Source organism: Onychomys torridus, chromosome 16 (genome assembly GCF_903995425.1).
Source record: "Onychomys torridus chromosome 16, mOncTor1.1, whole genome shotgun sequence".
Lineage (NCBI taxonomy): Eukaryota > Metazoa > Chordata > Mammalia > Rodentia > Cricetidae > Onychomys > Onychomys torridus.
Window position 1 is genome coordinate 62017060 of NC_050458.1, and position 16272 is coordinate 62033331.

Below are 16272 nucleotides of genomic sequence, written 5' to 3' on the forward strand. Positions count from 1 at the left end.
TTCAAAGGTGGCCCCACACAAATGGGGCTTTTGCTAGGCTTTCTAGGACTAATGGACTATTTATTGGCCAGTGTAAAATATTTCAGAGTTTTTGTTTTTGTTTTGAGACAGGGCCTCACCATGAATTCCAGGCTAGTCTGGAACTCATTATGGCTAAGTTAACCTCGAACTCCCCATCTCCCTCCTCACCTCCCAAATGCTAGGGTTACACATAAGGACCACCATTCCCCTGTTAAGAAGATCAGTGTAACAGAAAGTACCTTCTTCAAGGGCCTTCTGTAAGGAAGATTGGAATGGGCTTTTTAAAAAGTTGTTGCTGGAGAGCTTGTCTCTAAACCAATATAGAGACTGTTCAAGGTGGTACTCAAGAGCTGCTCCGCCCAGTGTGGTTCTTGCAGGATGAAATCTGGCTCTGCATCTAATTCCCCTACTTGAGACTGACACCCTGGAGGCAGGTAAGTAGGGAAGACACGTTTACAAAGTGGCAGGTCACAGACAATGTATCAAAGGCCCACCACTGCAAAGCCAGCAATGCCAAGAGCATTCAGGAGAGACCCTAGGGACAAGGAGCTAAGCAGGTCAGATAGCCATGGTTCTAGGACGCATCTTTCGGCTTGTTCGTTTGTTTTTGAGATTTTAATTTAATTACATTTCTCTGTTCCCTTTCCTCTCTCCACCCCTTCCCACATAACCCCGACTCTCCTTCAAATTCACAGCCTCTTTTCATCCATGTTATTATACATATGCATATATGCATTTGTGTAGACCCATAGATTCCTAAGTATAACCTGTTGCATCCATGTCATGCTACTTGTATTCATTTTTTTCACAGCTGACCAGTTGGCACTGGACCACCAAGGTGTGCTCTTCCCTGGGGAGGGCCAACTCTCCTGCTTCCTTTGCCTCGAGATGTTCAGTGAAGGGGTGAGGCCTCATGGGCTTGGCCCCATCTAGTTTGACGTGCTCATTGGTGTCTTCCTCATTCAGCTCATGTTTGGGCGGTCATGTTGATGAAACTTTCTGGGTGCAGCTTCTGATATTACTAGGAGACACAATCTCACAGCAAAGACGCATCATTTTAACATCCGGATATGAAAATAACTGGGATATAGATTGACCTAGAAATTCTGTTTAAAGGACATCATTAGTTCTTGTAGTATTTAACCAAAGGAACTACTTCATATTTAAGTGTATTCATGTTCTTTTACAACAAAGAAACACGTCAGACAAAATATAAATTTAACACTTAGAGCAAAGAACTCTTTACAAACCAGGCAGGTCTGGGGACCAGGGAAAGACTGGGAGACCACAGACAGAAGACTAAGAAGCAGTGAGAAGGGGAAAGCCAGGGGGTGCTTCAAAGTTACCTTCCTTCTAAGGTTAAAGGGGAGGGACTTCCTTACTACAAGGCCTATTAGATGACTTCTCTCTCTCTCTCTCTCTCTCTCTCTCTCTCTCTCTCTCTCTCTCCCTCCCTCTCCCCACTCCATCTCTCTTTCTCTTTTTCCCCTCTTCCACATTTCTCCAGAAGTTAAGCAATTTCACCTTAATAGAATTTTAGCACGAGTGACTCCATTTTGGTTTGGTCTTTTGGGGGCGAATGAAGGGCTCGATCCAGATTATACACATATATGCTTTATAAGGGATGACAATTGTGACACATGCATGCTTTATAAGAGGGGGAAAATGTCCCCATAACAGAGGACAGTTAGAGTAACATCAGAAGAGCAGGGCTGTGAGTACAGACAGTGGTAGAGTGCTTATCTAGCAGGAACAAGGCTCTGGGATGGTCCCTTAACATTGCCAAAACATAAGGGTGAGGCAGAAAGTCTGCTCAGTGGTTAAGCACTGGTTGCTTTTCCCAGAGGACCTAGGTTTAAATCCTCGCACCCACGATGGCTCACAACTGTCTGTGACTCCAGTTCCAAGGAATCCAGTGCCCTCTTCTGGCCTCCTGTGGCACTGCATACAGCTGGTGTACAGACATAAGTACAGACAAGCACTCATACACGTACAATAAAAATTAAATCTCCAAAGCAAATTTAAGGGTGTGTGTTAAGGGAAGGAGAGAGAAAACGATAGAGGGAAATGTATTTGATAGGTTTTATCTTACACTGAACCTTCAGACATGAAGATCAAAAAGGTAAGCTTTCATCAGTTATGGTCCAGGCATGATAAAGAGGTAGCTAGTCACACAAAAGCATGAGAAAGCCATGTCTGTGACCCAATGATGGTAAACTGAGGCACTTTGCAGAGCCAATTATGGCAGATTTATTCACACTGACAATCTGAGACAGCTAATAAAGTTAAACCTCCATGACCAGCTGACCGGAATTAGTCATAGAGAGGTACAGGAAGAGATAAGGAGGGGCTTAGGGAGATTTGAGGGTCTTTTTTGATCTGGGAAGGTGGAGAGAAAGAGTTGGCTCATCATTTCTCCACTGCTTCCTTGATCTACTGGGTTGGCATCCCAATATCTGACTCCCGAGTTCTTACTGATAAAAGGATAACGTAGACAAACACATCAGCCAATCATTCAGATTCTCCTCTGTGCACCTGTGTCTGCACAGACAAGGAGAGGGGAAGAGCTTTCAGATGAAGTCCTGCAGGGTGAGGGGAGTGAGTGACCGTTCCCCTGCTCTTTCACTATTGGTTGATCCCATATTTGGGGACAGTACATTCTGCATCCATTTGCTATTCAAAAATAATCACACGCTCATGAAAACGACTTAACTAATAAGTAATAGGCAACTATAACAACCACAGAAAATTTTAGGGAAAGAGTACCAACATTAAAATGAAAGGGAAAACAGGGTCAGTGAGGTGCCTCAGCAGGTAAAGGTATTTGCCACCAAGCCAGGAGACTTGAGTTCGAGCCCCAGGATCCACATGATGGGAGGAGGGAACTGACTCTTACAAGTTCTCCTCTGGCTTTTATAGGCATGTATGGTGTGTGTGTGTGTGTGTGTGTGTGTGTGTGTGTGTGTGTGTGCCTGTGTCTGTGCAATAAATTTAATTTTAAAAAATTAAATGAAAACAAAATGCTACAAGGTACATTTGTCTCCAGAGAGAGTGACAGGTCGTTTATTCTGGCCTGATGTGTGGAAGCTCTGTGTGGAATTCAAATACTGCAGGAAATGGGTGTTTTGTCTTACTTTTCCAAAATAAATAGCTCTGCATTAGAAATCTTTCTTCAGGAAATGAGGTAATGGGTGGTATGAATCACTTTGATTGGCTAATAACTAAACACGGATTTTCAACTTTCTATTCTTCTTGGAAACTGGGACAAGGCGAATTAATATCACCTTTGCTATTGTTTTTAAAGAGTTTTTGGAGTCATGCATGGGAAATACTCTTAGACATGTCAGATTTGTGATGTGTATCTTAAATTTCAGAGGTCTTCTTAGTGGCTGGAATGAGCATCCCTGAGGTGGTTAGTGAGGAAAGCAGAGAATCGCTTCACCATCTGTGGTACTAAGGCAAGCATACCCAGGCAAAAGTCCCCAAAGGAATGCCAAGCATCCATAGCTCTTCTATCACAATTTTAAAGTGTGCCGCTAAGCTGTCTAGATGCCCACGGTAAGTGACCTTATACTGACCACTGGAGAACTGGGTGATACAGCAAGAAGCTCGGGCTTTAGTGTGAGGGACAGGAAATCAGGTCCCATCGTGATCACCTGCTATATAGCTCTGTTAAATAGTCTCCAGTAAGTTTCCCATCTGGAAATGGGTCTTTAATGTCCAGCACACAGGAATGGCATAACTCTGGGCAGTAATGTAAGTGGAGAACCTGACTCTGTGCCGTTACCTGGGGCTAACAGAAGTCATTCTTTTTTAAAGTTTTTTAAATGCATATTTTCTTTATTTTTTTGTTTTTATTTTATACACATTGGTGTTTTGCCTGCATGTATATCTGTGTGAGAGTGTTGGGTCTCCTGGAACTGGGATTCTAAACAGCTGTGAGCTACTATGTGGGGTGCTGAGAATTGAACCCAGGTCCTCTGGAAGAGCAGTCAGTGCTCTTAACCACTGAGCCAACTCTCTAGCCCCCAGAAGTCATTCTTGGCAGTTCTTTATTGCTCTGGTGTTGGGCATTGACTTTGTGCATACATGCGTGCATGCGAGCGTGAGACTTATAAGACTAAAAATGTAAACAATTTTTTTAAAAGATTCATTTATTATGTATACAGTGTTCTGCCTGCGCACACCAGAAGAGGGCGCCAGATCTCATTACAGATGGTTGCTGGGAATTTAACTCCTGGAAGTGCTCTTTACCTCTGAGCCTTCTCCCCAGCCTGTAAAGAAAAATTTGAAGTCCCAGGGAGGTCATGGAATTTATAAGGCTCAGAAAGTGGTAGGACTTACAAGGCCCTTGTATGCTGCACTACCAGCTTGCCAAGTATGATGTGCCTACTGGCACAACAGTGGTTACTCTATTACAGATGTAAACAACTGATATCTGATTGGCTCCAAGGCTCACTCTCTGCAGGAGGATGCTCGTGTCTAGTACTACAGGACCTGGTCAACGGCTAATGATTGGAGAGGTCACAGACGTAAAGGGTAAATCTATTGCTCGTGTTTCACTAAATTGGCATGTTGCCAAACTGCCTCCTAAATAGTTGTGTTTATGTGCACCATACTAATGCTGCCATCAGCCTTGATCAAAGAAATTTGTCGGGAGAGATGGCTTAGCGGTTGGGAGCACTGACTGCTCTTCCAGGGGTCCTGAGTTCAATTCCCAGCAACCACATGGTGGCTCACAACCATCTGTAATGAGATCTGGCGCCCTCTTCTGGCCTGTGGGGATGCATGCAAACAGAACACTGTATACATAATAAATAAGTGATTCTAAAAAAAAAGAAAGAAATGTGTCTTAGCAACAAACAGCAGTGTTGATGCAGACATTTGTGGCTCATTAAGACACTGAGGACAAGTGACTGCTGAGTGCCCAATCTTAATGGGAGCGTCCATATCACCCCTTCCAAGGGTCAAGGAACACTGCAGGGAAGTGACAAGAATGTAAGAGCTGGAGGATGAGTACAGAGCCATGGAAGGCTGGGCAGAGCATGGGCATGGCACACACATCCTCACAGCAGCTGTGGTGGCCTACATCGGGTCTGTACTAGACTGAATCTGTAAACATTTCATCATCAATGGGGTAGATGCTCCTGAGGGTCAGCCCTGATCTAAGGAGCTATTGCCACTCCAAGGCTTCTGGAGGAGAGGAGTCCTCGTCTTCAGTGATGTAGCCCCTGATGAGTTCCAGTGAATAACTCCACTTCCAAGGTCCACTCAGGCCACCCTGCTTAAACTGAGAGGGTCACAAAGCAAAAACAAAAAGACATTAAAATGGGTTGGCATCTTGCTGGGAAAAGTAGAGTAGCTGGTGGGGGAGAGTGTTGTGAATGTAACATATATATGTAGAAGATTGTTGAATGTGGGGATATTTTGTTTGTGCTCCAACAAATAAAGCTTGCCTGGAGATCAGAGTGCAGAGCTAGTAGCCTCTAGAGGCCAGGCAGAGGTGGCACACACCTTTGATCCCAGCACTTGGGATCTCAGGCCTTTGCTCCCAGCACTCGGGAGGAGGGAACAGGAAGTGATAAGGCGGGGTGGAGACAGGAACACTGCCCTGCTCTGCTTCTCTGATCTTTCAGCATTTACCCTGATATCTGACTCTGGGTTTTTATTATCAAGACCGGGTAGAATTCGCAGTACAATTGAAGAAAAAATAAACTAAAAAATAAAGGATTTTTGAGGCCCCTCTTCGTCTTAAAAACAGTAAGCAATTGCTGGGAGGAGAGGAGGCTCTCCGGCAGACTGTGGAGCTTCCTGAGTCATCACCCACTCTAGAGGGGGCTCCCTAGCTCCTCCCCACCACACCCCCTGTGCAGCTGCCTTTGAGGCACCTAACTTCTTCTAAGGAACCTGAAACCCATAGTCCTATACATAATTCCAACAAGCTCACTGGTTCTCTGAGCTCTGCTTGGTCGACATTGTTTATTTAGTCCATCATCGGTACTCTATCTGGGATGAACATCCCTCAGGAAGCCACGAAACACAAGACCTGCTGGACACACACACTCTCTACCTCAGAGCTACAGCCCCAATCTTAGTTTTTTTAAATGATACTCAGAGTTACAGGATCTTCAACCCCGGTGGGTAATCTCAGGGTGCCTACTTCCAACAATCTTTGTGTTAATTCCAAATGTAGACTATTAATAATAAATCAAAAAGAGCACACACAGCCTGGGCTTTGAAGCCAAACAAATTTGGATTCTGATCTTCACTTCCTGCTTAACAGCCACAGGCTTTGAGTCATTAATTTCTTTCAGGCTTCTGGATGGAAGTGGGATGATAGTGTTTACTTCAATGTGTGGTTGAGATTAAATGAAGCATCACCTGCCATTTCTCAGTGGTGTGACCGAGGGTGCATGTCTCCATATCTCTGCTTAGCATGCCTATCGTGTCAGGTGTTTAACCTGATTTCAACTCAGGGTTGTTGTGAGAATCACAACCATCAGCTCACGGAGCACAGAGGTTGACATGTGGAAAATGCTCAGTCGGTATTATTTGTTTTTTTGTTTACGTGTTGTCTCCTTTGGCTTAATTAGTAGCCAGAAACTGGGCTAACGACAATGGCACAAATATGAAAAAAAAAATGCACACCTCATTCTCCAAGAAGACTGACCAACTGAAAGTGACATGCTGCCTCCTGTCCTCTTGGGTTTGGTACCAAAGGGGCAGAGACCAGGGAGGAACAGCCCCGGCTCTGGAGAACATTGTGTGTGGTCTGACAAACAACACGTGTCATTCACTTCTTCCCACCCACACTGCCCCAGCAGCCATCCTTGAAGGTCGTCCATGCCTTGCACGCCACAGTTCCCACAGCACTGGCCATCCACTAGCACACCTTCACTTCCCCCAGGCTTCCCACTGGAGGGGGCAGATTTTCTGAGGGTTCAGCCCCATGCTGCACAGCACACCACACCCCACACAATCCCTTCTTTGACTCAATTTTTTTTTTCTCTGTGATAATGCAAGTTTCTCCTCATACCAGGAACTAATTCAGAAAATATGTTGCCATGGAAGTTGCTGGAAGTTTCCACATATTGACAGAAGAACAGTTAATTGGCCTGTCAGGCCACACAGCCTCCCCCCAGAGGTCACCTCTGACAGCTAGCCTTCCACGACTAAGGAAACAGGCCAGTTGGTGTATTCAAGCACTCAGCATTCCTCCTGACAGGACTAGATGCGGAAAAAACCTGCTGGAAAGGTAGAAGACAGCTTATTAAATGTGTGTCAGGCCTGCTGCCTGATACCTCTTAAGCCCGGTCTGATTCCTTTCAGGCCCTTGACACATGCTAATTGGCGTTATTCCGTTAGCAGATGCTGAGTGGAGACAGAACCGGCTTCCCGCTTCTCCTGCACTCGGCATGACATTGTCTCATAAACACCAAATGGGCCTCCTTAAACAGCTGGGATACGCTACATGGGCACTTAGATGTATTTAGACAGCTTATTCATCCATGAGTATGGCAAAACTCACTGTGTGCTCTTTTGAGGGGTAAGGGGGAAAAGTCACAAACTAGGGGGCACCGGAGAAAATGAGTCCAATGGAAGTCAACTGGGCTGTAAACAGCATGTGCCTATGTGGCTCGGCCGTCCCTCTGAGTTCACATCAGCGGGCAGTCAGCTAGCTCCTTCTGGAGGCTCATGTATTCACTTGTTTACTGATAAATATTTATAATTTGCTGGGCCAGACTCTGTTCTCGGCGTAGGAAATACAGTGACACACAAAACCGATCAACACCCTTGCCATTGCAGAACTTCCATGGTAAGTAAAAGGTGTGGTCTGTGCCTGCGTGCGTGCGTGCGTGCGTGCGTGCGTGCGTGCGTGCGTGCGTGCATGCGTTTCGTGTGTCCAATTGTGATGAACGTGATGGAGAAAGACAGATGGGAACAGCATGAGTTTGGTCTGGTCAGAAGCCTCCCTGAGAGGGATTTGAAGAAAGGAGGCCAAGCCCGTGAGGGAGTCGGGTAAAGTACTTAGGAAGAACGGGGTTGAAAAAGAAGAGCCCTGAATGGGATCACATTTAGAGGACACAGAAGCCAGCGGGTGACTGCAGCAGCCTGAGTCTGCTTCTTAGGGTGCTGGCCAGGGGCGTGAAGGGGAGTGAGGGCCAGCAGGCCTTGGGAAGGAGTTGAGCTTGGCTGCACTGGACAACTTTGCAGGGTTTTCAGCCAAGTGAGTCCCTAGTGAGGACCCCAGCCCTAGGAATGCTTCTGGAATCTTGGTACGTGTTTCCAGTGCAAAGGCAGTGAGAGTGACTGAATCACAGGGATCTAAGCCGAGGATGAAATGAGCTGCTGCATACTTCAGACGAGCCCTGCGGTGTCTGGTGTAACGGACTGACGCACAGAGGGCAAAGATGGATGCCACAGGGCCAGTCAGGGTCTGGAAGCCTGAAGGAAGGACGAGATGGGGGGTAGCAGAAAGTGGCCAGACGCCAAGTGTAACGTGTAGATAGAGCCTAGGGGATGTCCTCAAGGGTCAGGTATAGGATGAAAGGGCGAGGGACTAGTTCAAGATGGTTTGGGGCCTGACTGATTGAACAGATGGAGCTTCCGTTTGACTGAGATGAGAAAGGCCAAGCAGGGAAGAAATGAGAAGATATTTCCAGATCAGCATGTGAATGCCACTCCCCCAACCCCCACCCCAGCTCTGGACATCGAGCACTCAATCAATGCTCCTGAGCTGGGAAGGAGCTGGGGGTGTGTGTAGCTGAGTATCTTTTTATTTATTTAAGTTTTTTTTTCATTTTACATACCGACCACAGTTCCCCCTCCCTCCCCTCCTCCCACTCCCCCCCACCTCCTCCCCCATCCACTCCTCAGAGAGGGTAAGGCCTCCCTTGGGGAGTCAACACAGGCTGACACACCAAGTTGAGGCGGGACCTAGCCCCTTCCCCCTGCATCAAGACTGAGCAAGGCATCCCACCATAAGGCCTGGGCTCCAAAAAGCCAGCTCATCGTCAAAGTGGTTTGATAACAGCCAAGTACTCCGTTTTTAAGTTCTAAGTCGTCTCTGGAAAGAGAGGAGACGAAGATGTCAGCCGGGAGACCTTCCTGGAAATGCCTCTGCCCACATCTCTCAATCACGCCCTAGGGAAGAGGTTTCACTGCCTCACAGGAATCCTGCCATCCTCTCAAGTCAAGAAGTACAGGATGCCTTAGCCTGTAAGTGACATTCCTTCCTCCCCCAGTGTGCGGCACTTAAAACTGAACAAGCTGAGTGACAAATAGCAGGGAGTGAGCCAGCCACCACATCACCAGTAGAAAAATCCCTGTAAAGTAAAGCCTGATTTGGTTCTTTAGGAAATCTGAGACCCTGTGTGGGGTTATGTACGATTTCGTCTTCAGAATCCCTGCCAAATTCTTAAGCTGCTTATTGTTGACCATTTACATAAGAAAATACAGAACAAAACAAAACAAACAAACAAAAAAAACCACAACACTTTTTCCTTCCAATCACTATACACCATAGGCGATCCCTTATTACAAATTATACATAACAATCAATGGTACACTTTCCCAATTGGATCCTAAGATGACCAAAATTTACAGCATAAATAGCTCCTGACAAACTTGGCCCACGATCAAGCAGCGTGTTTCCTCTGGGTTTTGGGGGAAAAGTCAAATTTATTATTAATGGTTGCTAAGGGGAAATGTTAGCTATTTTCTCCACTGATTTGAAGTAGGTCAGATTGAAAACCAAAGGTTTCCCTCAGGTTGTAATTAAGTATGAATATTAAAAGTTGGAGAGCAAATAAAAAACAATCAACTTCTTATAAACTCCCACATCATAGATATTTCATTGCGGTTTCCCGCCCCCCTCCCCCTTGGGTAAGATGCACTCTTTGGAGAAAGGGAGTAACGTTGAAAAGCTGATTCTTTTAAGTGCACAGTTGTATAAGACAAGACTCTGAGGCTGTGTGGTTCAACCACAGATGCTCTGAGAAGTGTTTAGGTAGGCAGAGTTGGGGCGGAGCGTGTGTGTGTGCGCGCGCGCACGCGCACACACACACACACACACACACACACACACACACACACACACACACACACACACACACACACACACACGAACTCATCATGCAGCCCAAACTGCTGGGAGTTAGTTCTCCAGGTCTGATGTTACTTTATCCTTAAAAGTCAGATTGTTTCCATCTCTTTCCACCCAAGTCATCCACTCTTATAAAATTGGCTTAGTCGAGTCAATATGTGGGCTAGCAATGTAAATTTAATTACAATGAGGCTTGAGCAAACATTGGCTCCGAGACATTCTTGGACTATGGACTGATAACTCAATTAAGTAGGATTATTTCATCATGACCCAGTTAAGCCCACACAGTTATACATGAGAAGCTAGTATATCTAGCTCTTTTTTTAGGCTAGCAAAACATTCAGATCTATCTATGCGAGCCACGTACCCAGGCTTCCTTGAAGAGCTATCTGGCAGCCGGGGGGGGGGGGGGGGGCTGTGTCTCCAGAGTGGAGGGACACAGGCCTGTGAAGTGGGGGAGTTACATTGCACCCCATCCAAAGTGTCTAGTGACCCCCACTGACTGCACTCATCATAAGGCAGGTCCATACTTCCAGCCTTTTTACTGGGCTGGATGTCCATGGAACATGCTGTGGAAAATACACAGGACCCCTCTAAGCAAAGCCTTCCTTCAAGCTTCCAGCAGGCATTATTTCTTCGTGGAACTCTGACCTCCCAGGCAGAGCATTTCAACATCGAGACAGTGACCTCACAGTAAAACTCTGCATTTCCTCAAAACCTGGGAGTGGCTTGACTGTTGTCCATCTTCAGGTTGAGGACAAGGAGAGGTACGTATGACGTATTCAATACTGTTTACTGAGTGAGTGGGTGAGTGAAATTGAAATGTAAGTGCCCTCTACGTGTGCCAAGCTTTGACTAAAGAGATAGATGATGTTCTGTACTGAGTGAGGTTCTGAGTCAGAAAGATGGGGGCATAAGGAGAAGAAGAAAGAACAGTACCGATGGATGGCAACCTTGGCTGGGGCTGTGGGCAGGGGAGATTCTGCAAGGCTGGGAATCAGCCAGACCACTGAAGCGAAGGCGACCCCAGCCAAGAAACACAGCAAGAGCAGAGCCCTCTTGTGGACGTGAAAGATACTGCAGCCTAACATGCTGCATACTGTATCTAAAGCAGTTCTTGGTCCAGACCAAGGAGTTCAGATCCTGATACTCTTGGGGAGACTACCGCAACACTTCCAGGCTCACCCTCTGTAAAAGGCACATCCAAAACAATAACCTCACAGGCACGAGGCAGATGTGCAAAGCCTTTAGCATGGAGTCTACACAGGAAATCATTATTACTGTTCTCTTTCTTATGATATAGACAGAACACTTTCAGAGAGCTTCATTCTACTGTGGTAGAGGTGAAGCTCGGGGCTGTGAGTGTAGACATGGGGCTAGCATGCCCTCCCCTCTAGATTAGATCAAGAATGGTAATATGCCATAGGTAGTCCAACTTGAAACGGAACCTCTGACATTCATTTCAGGACACATTTACTAGCTTATCCTACCTCAATAAGGCATCAGCAGGTGAGGACCCTGGTGAAGACTACACTCACAGCATCTATATCAGTGGTCCTTAAACTTCCTAACGCTGCGACCCTTTAATACAGTTCCTCATGTTGCGGTGACCCCCCCCCCCAACCATATAATTGTTACTACTTCAGAACTGTCCTTTTGCTATTGTTATGAATCGTAATGTAAATATCTGATATGCGACCCCCCCAAAGGGGTCTTGACCCACAGGTTGAGAGCCACTGATCTAGGGACTCATTAACTAGTGTTCAAGTCTTCACTACATTAGTTCAGGTGACTAAAGTGACCTGTCTGCCAATCACCTTCCAGTTTTACCTCCTATTGGCTGTTAGAGGCATGAATAGGCAAATCTTGATCACTCTTAAATAGCTTTAGGTTTATCTGATTACCCTCTGGGCTGATTGGCTTTGTTGTTTTGTATCTCAAGACATGGTCTCTCTGTGTAGCTTTGCGCCTTTCCTGGAACTCGCTTTGGAGACCAGGCTGGCCTCGAACTCACAGAGATCCGCCTGCCTCTGCCTCCTGAGTGCTGGGATTAAAGGCGTGCGCCACCACCGTCCGGCCTCATTGGCTTTTGCCAACTTGACATAAACCTAGACATATCTGGGAAGAGGGAAACTCAGCAGAGAAAATGCCTCCACCGGATGGCCTGGAGGTGGAGTTCCACCCCTGAGCAGGTGGTCCTGGGTGGCGTAAGAAAGTGCACTGAGAGTTGTGAGGGAAAAAGTAGTAGGCAGCCATAGTTCCTGCCTCAGTTTCCTGCCTTCAGATACCTGCCTTGGCTTCCCTCGATGGACTGTGACCTGGGATATGTAAGCCAAACAAACCCTTTCCTTCCCAGGTGGGTTTTAGTCAAGTGTTTTAGCTCAGCAACTGAAACCAAACGAAGACACCCTCTCTATACCAAAATGTGCTGTGGGATGTTCAAGTATGTCAAATGTGTTGCTCTGATTGGTTAAAATAAAACACTGATTGGCCAGTAGCCAGGCAGGAAGTATAGGTGGGACAAACAGAGAGGAGAATTGGGGGAAGTGGGAGGCGGAGGCGGAGAGAGCTGCCAGCCGCCGCCATGACAAACGAGATATAAGGTACAGGTAAGCCATGAGCCACGTGGCAAGTTATAGACTAACAGAAATGGGTTAATTTAATAGAAGAAGTAGATAACAAAAAGCCTGCCATGGCCATACAGTTTATAAGTAATATAAGAGTCTGAGTGATTATTTTACACGTGGGTTGTGGGACTGTGGGGCTTGGTAGCACCTGGAGAGAAGCTCTCCAACTACAAAAATGTCTTGGAGGAGAACAGTACAGTCACTATGCACCCCTTATGGCCCCTTAGCACTGGAAATGCTCAGTAACCTTGGCTATCTGTTACCAACATGGTGACCCTTTGTCCTGTCATCCTATGATACAAAGATTCTATGGGCACTACAAATTTTCTGAAAATATATTTAGTGCTCAGCTAGAATACTATCTAGTAGAAAATCTTAATAAAGTAAGCTGGCAGTGGTACCTGATAAGATAATTTTTAAATTAGCTTGAGAAACCTAATTTTAAAATTAGTTTAGGAAGTCCTCAAAAAGGTCTTAATTGTCCCTACTATTTTCCTGGAAATTGAAAACAAATTTTCTGCTCTCCATCGACTCCAGAAATCATGGACCCTTTTTCACTTTTCTGAATACTGAAATAAATCACGTGTTCATTTAAATATGTTGATAATAGTTCACAGGGGAGAAGCAGAAGTTTATTTTGTGTGCTAAGTGATTGCATGGAGAAGCAGAAACAGAGTAATGAGCCAGTAAACGGAGAAATCCTGGGCTACCGTGGCAGTTTACATTAGAATAGTCCCTATAGGCTCATAGATCTGAATGTTGAGTCTCCAGTTGGTCAGCGTGTTTGGGAAGGACTGGGACATGTGGCTTTGTTGGAGGTGTGTCACTGGGTTGGGAGGCTTCAGAAGCCCAAGCCCATTTCCATTTTCCCTCTATTTCTGCCCGGAGGCTTCGGTCGGATGTAAGTCCCAGCTACTGTTCCAGCGCAATGCCTGCCTGCCTGAGGTCATGCTCCCCACGACGGCCATGGTCTCTGGAACTGAGCCCCCAAATTCAATGCTTTCTTTCATACGATGCCTTAGTCATGGTTTCTGTCTGGGCAATAGAAAAGTAACATAACAGCTACCTAATCTACATCTTCCTAGATGGAGTCCCGTTTTTTGCTACGTGTACCACATTTGTTCTCAAGTGCGTGTCCACATTTATTATAACTTAGGCTCTCCTGTTCATCTTCTCCATACACTTTCCCTGGAAGTTAATTACCTCCCCTCCTTTGTGTGCCTGTATGTACATGTGTACACGAGTTTATGGACATGCCTGTGGACAGACTTACTGTCTGAAATTGGCTCTCACTAGTCCGGAACTCACCAACTGGCTAGTCTGGCAGCCCAGGCAGCTCCAGGTCTCCGCACGTTTACACTACCCCAAGCCTCCTATCCACAGCGCTGGGTTAGGGGTGCCTGCCATCAAGTTCAGGTTTTTACATGGGTGCTGGAGATCACAACTTGGGTCCTCACCCTTGTGCAGCAGACACTCTTCTGCCTCAGCCAGCTTCCTTATAGTCTTTACTTTTACTGAAAGCTGACTGATGACTCATGCCTTACAAAGTACTTTTACCAGTAAACTGTAAGACTATGGAGGTGTGTGTGTGTGTGTGTGTGTGTGTGTGTGTGTGTGTGTGTGTCTACATGATTTAATACAAGTTAACCGGGTCACCTAAGAAAATTACTTTTCCTGTTTTGCTCATCTCTCTCCATTTTCTGGACTCCCCATCTTTCGAGCTTGTGATGAGGAAATGCCAGTAAACCAATACTACTTCTCATTGTACGCCTGGTACTCAGTAGGTGCTTAATACAGGAATCCAGTATGAAATGCCATTTTTGCATTTTTACAGTGTCTACTTACCCGTTTTGTTTACCCATGTCCTTATTATAAAAGGGCTGTCTTCCCAGTAATCCATCTGCAAGTCTCAATGGCCCCTAGGCAATACTCTAAATTATTCAAGAGGTATGCTGGCTAGTTGTTGTTTTTTGTTGTTGTTTTTTTTTTTTTAATCAACTTGACATCCCCAAGAAGAGGAAATCTCAAAGGAGGCCTTGCTTCCATCAGACTGGCCTGTGGGAGCATGTCTGTGAGGCATTTCCTTGATTGATGAATGATGTAGGAGGCCCAGGCCACTGTGGGCAGCGCCACTCCTATGCAAGTATCTTGGAATGTAGAAGCAGGCTGAGGAAGCCAGGGAGAGCAAGCCAGTAAGAAGCACCCCTCTACAGTTCCTGCTCTGACTTCCATCAGCGATGGATTGTATCAGAATGCATAAGGCAAATACACCCTTCCCTCCCCAAGTTGCTTGGTCACCTTGTTATCAAAGCAACAGACAGCAGACCAGGACCCCGAGAAAGCTTATGTGTAGCCCATGTCTCACAAAGACACTCCAGGAAAACACCTGTTTCATGATTATTGTGATTAAAAAAAAACAACAACTGATTAACTATATGGCAAACCAGTAAGTACCTCTCCACACAGACTACCATGATGAGAAATAAGGAATAGGCCTGGAACAGCCCTTGGGAAGGGGAGGGAGGAGGGAACCAGGAACAGATCTAGTGGGTTTTTAAAAAGAATAGTCTAGTGCACCCAGAAGCCTTGGCATAGAAGCTAACGGTGCCATGAGCTAATCAAATTTGAAAGCTTCAATGCCCTCACTGTTACAAACCTGTCGTAGCTGCTTTCAGACTAAAAATAGCGTAAAAATGGAAGACTCAGGGATGTTGTCATGTCAAAGCGATGTGAGATTTCATAATTTAGAAAAACATAAGATGTTAAGTTCCAGCCGGTGCTTTACTTAGGGGTCCATTTAGAATCAGCATACCAAAAAACAGAAAACAAACAAACAAACAAACAAAAAATCCAAAAAACAAAAAACCCACCTTGGTTTTAAAAAAAAAAGAATAGTCTATTTTTAGGGGACAAAGATTTTTCTTTTTATTAATAAATCCATGAACAAGTCATACCGCATTTTGGCAGGGCCTCAACTCATGAAATCTGCTCTGGTCCTACTGGGCATGTGTCCCGACACATCACGTAGAACGGGAATGATATGGTAAGGGAAATTTTTAACTATGATTGGCAGGCTCCACCCTGAACTTCCTGAATTAGGCTCTCTGGTGAGGAGACTGGAAGCCCATGTTTTCTTACTTTCCTCTAAGATTCTGTGGGGAAGCCTGGCTTTTGGACCCACTGCTTGGCCTCTAGGCAGGCCAGACGACACTGGAGGTGGCAGGAACCGGCTGCGGCTGCGGCAGAGAAAATGATGCTGGTGCTGAGGACCAGGGCTGGATCCCTTGTCAACAGTACTTAGTAGGATTTCCTCAACCACGTATCTTCTCAGGTCTTGGCTGAGTCTATCTGCCTGTTCCTCGTATGTTCTGCCCTCATACATTCCAACTATTCTTTTTTCTAATTCATGTTTTTTGGGGGGAACGTTGATTTGGAAAAACAAAATTCATTTTTCTAATCCCGAGTGCTGGGATTAAAGTCGTGTGCCACCACCGTCCGCCAAAATTCATCTCTCTAAGC